Below are 6,653 nucleotides of genomic sequence, written 5' to 3'. Positions count from 1 at the left end.
GCTTTATTAAAATATTAAATAAAATACTAAAATATTAAAAATCTCTCATTTCTCTGAACTTTATTAAAATTTTACTTTTTTTTTGGTTGGGCGCGGTGGCTCATGCCTGTAATTATTATTTTTTTGAGGCAGGGTCTCATACTTTTGCTCAACCTGGAGTGCAGTGACATAATCATGACTCACTGCAACCTTGACCTCCCGGGTTCTAGTGAAGCTTCCCTCTCAGCCTCTCAAGCAGCTGGGACTACAGATGCAAGCCACCACGCCAGACTAATTTTTTTTATTTTTATTTTTTTGTAGAGAAAGTGTCCCACTGTGTTGCCCAGGCTGGTCTTGAACTCCTGGGCTCAAGCGATTCTCAAACAGGCCTTGGCCCTGTTTTTAGAGAGCGGTATTTAGAAATCAAGATTAGGGTGCTAACAATTTTTTTTGTTGTTGTTTTGTTTTGATTTTTATATTTTTAAGGCGGGATCTCACTCGGTAACACTTCCTTTTAGTGGAAGCGCCGACCTCCTGGAGAGATCCACACCCGCTGCCTCCTCCCGTCCTGTTTCTCGGGAAACCACCCAGACACCCCGCCCCACCCGCCGGGGCCCGCCGCGCATGCGCACCGTGGCGTGACGTCAGCTCGGCGGCCAGGACGCCGGACGTGCGGCAGTCGAGGGCGAGGAGACCAGAAGCTGTTGCGGCGTCTTACAGTTGTCCGCTCTGGTTCGCAGGTGAGTGTCTCTGTTTGGTCCGGACGACCCTAGCTCCTTTCCCCTCCGGCCCGTGCCCCTCCAGATTCTCCCTTAGAGCCGCCCAGCCTCGCGCTCCTCCGAGGGGACCCCGCACCGCGCCACCTCCCCAGCGTCCCCACTCCCTAATTTCCCCTGAGGCGCCTGGCAACGGGTCCTCCCGTCTCCCTGGACCCCTGCCCTTCCCCAGGTCCGCCCTCTCAGCTTCCCCTAGAACAGCCCATCCGGGAGCCCTCCCAGTGGGCCCCCCCGTCTCTCGGGCCCCCTCCCGTCGCTTCCCGGGCGTCCCCCCTCCGGGCCTTTCCCTGAGCCCCTCCCCTCCGGCCCTGCGGACCCTCTCCCTTTCCCGACTGCGGCCTCCTCCTTGCATCCTTTCTGGCCGCTCGGGAGTGTCCCACACGTCTGACCGTCGGGACCTGCTGCGGCCCCCCCACCTGGGGTCTTCTGGCGTCCAATCTCCACTCCTCCTGCTCCCTCTGCCCCAGGGAACTTGCCTTCTCAGTTCTCCTGCCCAGAGGTCTCCCCACCTTAAGTTCTGGGGGGCATCGAGGCTTTACCCTCGCGGTGCGGTCCGCCCCCGCTTCATTTCACCTGCTCTTGGCCTTGCAGTGTCTTTAGTCGTAAGTGCTTGGTGTACGTTATCTTACATATCTCTCTGCGTGTTTGTTTCTCTAACTCAACTAGATAGAAATCTCCGGAGGTCAGTGATTTGCATAGGGATCCCCCCCCTCTTGCTTAAATCTCAAATGTAGACTGGTTCACATAGAAAAGGCTTCATAAATGAGCGAATAGTAAATTTCCGATGTTTCAGGGTGGGTGGAGGAAAGGAATGAGGTGCAGTGGTCACTGTAAACATTTAGGGGAACACGGTTAATTCAAAATAATACTGACTCATGGTCTCAGCCTTTAAGTTTTTAGTGCTTAGGAAAGGGTGGAACCACCACCGAAGGAGGAGGGCTGACAGCTGAGGGGAGGAATATTCCAAGGTCTTCTGTGGCCTTTGATAGAACCAGTACCAATGCAGGAAGTGACTTCTCCGAAGTCACATGAGGAATTAGGATCCGAGCTGGCACTGTTAACTGCGTTTAGTATGGCCCTCAATGTTTGTTGAATGAAAACATGTATGCGCAGACACAGCTGTGCGTCTGTGCCCGTGCAGTGGGTGTGTCTGCCTAAGGACCTGTGGGTGTGTGGGAATACTGCTGTGACCGGTTCAGTTGTGCTCAGGAGTGTTCACTAGGTTCAGAAAGTTCCTAACCGTGGGCTGGTTGGCTGGATATTGATAGGACTGGCGCTTGTCTGGGCTTCCTTTGTGCCTGGTGTTTACTCTCTGTGGTGGTGATCTCTTTACTCGACTCTTCCCCATTCGTACTGATCTCCCTGAGGACAAGAATCAAACTATGTTGTAGCATTTCCCTAATAAACAGCATAGTGTTTGGCACTTTGTAGGTGGTCAGTAAATGCTTATTGAAGAAGGCTGCAGAAAAGAACTCAGAACCTGACAGCAGTTCTTTGCTAGCATTATGTTTTAAAGGCGTTGGGACATTCTGTAAGTAAATTTCCTGATATTCTCAAGGACTGAGTTGATTAAATGTGTACAGCAGTGGTATAGAGAGGACAGATACTCTTGGGTTAGTCCTTGGGAAGGTAGAGGTTTTTCTCAGCTCTTTCTGAAAGCTTTGCTTATGCTTTTCAGCTTGCATTAATATTTTTCTTTCTCCTTTTCTCTGCCTGCCTTCTTACTGTTTGTCTAAAGATATTGAAGAATTACCTTATTAATAACAGTAACTACCAAAAACTGCAAAACACACTGTTAAAAATGCTCCCAAAGTGGGGGCTCATTGACCCCGTTGTTTTGTTGGTTGTATATTTGCTTCCACAGTGGATCATGGAAACGGAAAGTTGGACTTTCTTGCCTCTTTGCTTTCTTGGCCTGTCTGCCCTTTGATGGTGCTGGTATTAGGCTTGTTGTCAAGAAGTGGTTCCCAACTGGAAAGGGCCAGTGTCACATGGGGACTGACCTCTACCTGATGATGAGTCGCGTAAGCTTCTTTCCCTTTTGTTTCGGAATGTACCTGTGACATCTCTTTGACTGTCCATTGTTGTCCTCGAAGAACAGAGATGAGTTTTCTTCCTTTTTGTTAAGGAAGCCACTTTTATAGCTAAAGAGAGCTAGAGAACTGGGATAGCATGAGGAGTTGTAGACAGTTAAACCTGAATTCCAGCTTTTCGAACGAAATACTAATGTTGTTGTAGCAGTTCTCACTTTTTTTTCCGAGACGGAGTTTCACTCTTGTTGCTTAGGCTGGAGTAAAATGGTCCAATCTTGGCTCACTGCAACCTCTGCCGCCCAGGTTCAAGGGAGACCTGCCCCCTCAAGTAGCTGGGATTACAGGCGTACGCCACCATCCTTGGCTAATTTTTTGTATTTTTAGTAGAGATGGGGTTTCACTATGTTGGTCAACCTGGTCTCGAACTCCTGACCTCAGATGATCCACCTGCCTCGGCCTCCCAAAGTATTGGAATTACAGTCGTGAGCCACCGCGCCTGGCCAGTTCTCACTTCTGGACAATCTACTACAGGGCTGTTTGGACATATCTCCTTTAATTGTCACAATAACCCCATGAAGTAATTGGTTGTGCCTTGTCATACAGGTAAGAAAACTGAGGCTTAGAGAGGTTTAGAATCTTGATCAAGGTCATACTAGTGAGTAGAAGGCAAAGTAGGCTTCAGGCTTAGAACTGTCAGATTCCAAAGGTGGTATTTTTTATCCATCTGTTGTCTGTTTCGATTCAATGCTTTCAAGGAGATACAAATTCAAATTTAAAATAATTTAAATTGTTGAATATGGCTTATATTTTAAAGCTTTGTATAGGTTTTATTGGCATAAAAACAATGTTCTTTTGCAGCTAGTTTGCTAGTATTTTATTCTCTAGAGACCAACAGCTAGGGCTTAGTGTTTATCTGATGAATTTTAGTTTATGCATTCCGTTTTGCTCCAGTATATAAATAGTGAAATGTTGAAATACGTTATGGAGTGGTGTGAAATTCAGCATGCTAAGGCAAACAAACAGAAGTCTTCTGAGCCATTTGAGAAGCAGCTTGATGTCCTTGTTTCTTCTGGAACAGGGCTGTCCAGTCTTTCGGCTTTCTTGGGCCACACTGGAAGAAGGCCACACATAAAATACACTAACACTAATGATAGCTGATGCACTGAAAAATAAAATTTTTAAAAAATCTCATAACGTTTTAAGAAAGTTTACAAATTTTTATTGGGCTGCATTCACAGCTGTCCTGGGCTAGGGCCACGAGTCGGACGAGCTTGTTCTAGAGTATTTTAGGCAAATTTTGGTCGGGGGAAAATAAGTAAGTAAGAGTAATAATAGTAGTAAAGAGTAATAATTGCTGTCAAAGCAGCTACCATTTATCGAGTTCTAGTAACTGAGGCATCATGCCAAATACTTATGTATTATTTCACCCAATTTTCTAAACATCCTGTCAAGTAGGTGGTGGGAATTCTCATTTTATAGATCAGAAAACTAGACTTGGAAAAGTAACTTGCCCAATTGAGTCAGGATTTGAACATAGGTCTTTTAACTCTAAAGCTTATACCCAAACACTAGGTTCCGTGAATTTTCAAAAGCATATGATGGGCTGGCTGCGGTGGCTCACACCTGTAATCCCAGAACTTTGGGAGGCTGAGATGGAAGACCTTGAGCCCAGGAGTTCGAGACCAGCTTGGACAACATAGTGAAACCTTGTCTCTACAGAAACAAAACAAAATGTGATCCAAATCATGCTTTATGATTTTTGGTTTCTAAAGATACTCTCTAAATTTCTCTCCCCAATTTAAAGACGAAAGCAGGGCACTGTTGGAAGCTTCAAGTAGGTAGATGAATTTAGGTTGGTTTTTTTTTTTTGGTATAGTTGAAGATAATTCAGGTTATTGCTGATATGTTTACATTTATCAAAATAATACATGTACATAGATTGAAAGACCAAAGAAGCCAGGTGTGGTGGCTGACGCCTGTAATCCCAGCACTTTGGGAGGCTGAGGCGGGTGGATCGCCTGAGGTCAGTAGTTTCAAACCAGCCTGGCTAACATGGTGAAACCCCGTCTCTACTAAACATACAAAAACATTAGCCGGGTGTGGTGGCGGCGCCTGTAGTGCCAGTTACTCGGGAGGCTGAGGCAGGAGAATGGCGTGAACCCGGGAGGCGGAGTCTGCAGTGAGCCGAGATCACCCCACTGCACTCCAGCCTGGGCAACAGACCGAGACTCCGTCTCAAAAAAAAAAAAAAATAGTATTTTATTTTTGTGGATATGGTAAAATTGCTATTGATTTATATGTAATCTTTTGACTTCTGATCATAGAAGACTTTTGCTGCCTTGTAAAACTCTTCAGTTCACCAGTGAGTCAAAAACTTGTGGGAAATTTGTCAGTGACTTTTTTTCCACCCTGTAGTACTCGGTCCCTCTCCAGTCTGGACTGTTTTTTTTTCTTTCCCCAGTCCTCCTGCACAGCTGCCTTTCTGGAAATTTCCTCCCCTGCCAGCTGAAGACAGTCCTACTCTGTCACCCAGGCTGGAGTGCAGTGACATGATGATTCATGGCTCACTGTGCTTCAACCTCCTGGGCTCAAGCGATCTTCCCATCTCAGTCTCCTGTGTAGGTGGGACTACAGGCGTGCGCCACTATGCCCAGCTAACTTCTTAATTTTTTGTTGAGATAGTGTCTCACTGTGTTGCTGGGTTGGTCTCAAACTCCTGGGCTGAAGCGATTCTCCCACCTTGGCCTCCCAAAGTGTTGGGATTACACACAAGAGCCACCATGCCTGGCCTTGATTAATAATTTGACTGGGTATGGAATTCTGACTTGGAAATAACTATTTTCCGTTAACATTTTGAAGGTATTGCTCTAGACGTCCTGTGCCTTGCTGATTGTTGATTCTTTATATATGCTTTTTTCTTTGGGAAGTTTTTAGGTTCTCTTCTTTGTCCCTAATGTTCCGAAATTTCAGTCATCCTGCTTACGGAGGATCTTTTAAAATTCATCATGCTGTACACTCATTGGAGCTTTTGAATCTAGAAATGTGTTATCCTGTTGCAGGAAATGGCTTTATGTTATGGTATGATTTCTCTGCTCCTTTCCTCTGTGGTTTATTTAGGAAATTCTCCTATAAGCAGAATTTTTTTTTGAGATGGAGTCTCGCTGTGATGCCCAGGCTGGAGTGCAGTGGTGTGATCTCAGCTCACTGCAACCTCCGTCTCTTGGGTTCAAGTGATTCTTCTGCCTCAGCCTCCCGAGTAGCTGGGGCTACAGGTGTGCGCCACCATGCCTGGCTAATTTTTGTATTTTTAGTAGAGACAGGGTTTCACCATATTGGCCAGGCTTGTCTTGAACTCCTGACCCCAAGTGATCTACCCGCCTCGGCCTCCCAAAGTGCTGTTATTAACAGATGTGAGCCACTGTGCCCAGCCAGCAGAATATTTTATATTCCAGGCCCATCCTATACTTTTTTTCCATCTCTTGGTCTTTTTTTTTCACTCTTCATTTCAGAGAGATTTCTTTCATCTTGATCTTTTCAACTCTTGTATTGAATTTTTAATTTTGGTTATTATTTTTAATTGAGAGCTCTGAATATTTCTTTTTTTTCTTGTTTTTTTTGTTTGTTTGTTTGGTTTTTTTTTGTTTTTTTGAAATGGAGTCTCGCTCTGTTGCTTGGGCTGGAGTGCAGTGGCACGATTGCAGCTCACTGCAACCTCTGCCTCCCTGGTTCTAGCAATTCTTCTGCCTCAGCCTCCTGAGTAGCTGGGAGTACAGGAGCCTGCCACCATGCCCGGCTAATTTTTGTATTTTTAGTAGAGACAAGGTTTCACCATGTTGGCCAGGCTGGTCTCGAACTCCTGACCTCA

The 6,653-nt window shown here is 45.8% G+C and overlaps 1 protein-coding gene across 6 annotated transcripts in view; it reads left to right on the top strand.

Annotated features, from left to right (window-relative positions):
- The first annotated feature begins 605 nt into the window (after positions 1–605).
- The window catches only part of PLEKHB2 (pleckstrin homology domain containing, family B (evectins) member 2), a 63,013-nt gene continuing 56,965 nt past the window's right edge, over positions 606–6,653 (top strand). For 5 of the 6 annotated variants that reach the window (XM_011941697.1, XM_011941695.1, XM_011941692.1 and 2 more), the window contains exon 1: positions 606–719. The gene's annotated coding sequence lies outside the window, so the exon portion shown is untranslated. The remainder of the gene's footprint in view (positions 720–6,653) is intronic. The other variant, XM_011941698.1, reaches the window with a different exon arrangement.

This window comes from Colobus angolensis, unplaced genomic scaffold (assembly GCF_000951035.1).
Source record: "Colobus angolensis palliatus isolate OR3802 unplaced genomic scaffold, Cang.pa_1.0 Scaffold20, whole genome shotgun sequence".
Taxonomy (NCBI): Eukaryota; Metazoa; Chordata; class Mammalia; order Primates; family Cercopithecidae; genus Colobus; species Colobus angolensis.
The sequence above is the reverse complement of the archived record's forward strand: the minus strand, read 5'-3'. Positions and strand labels throughout refer to the sequence as shown.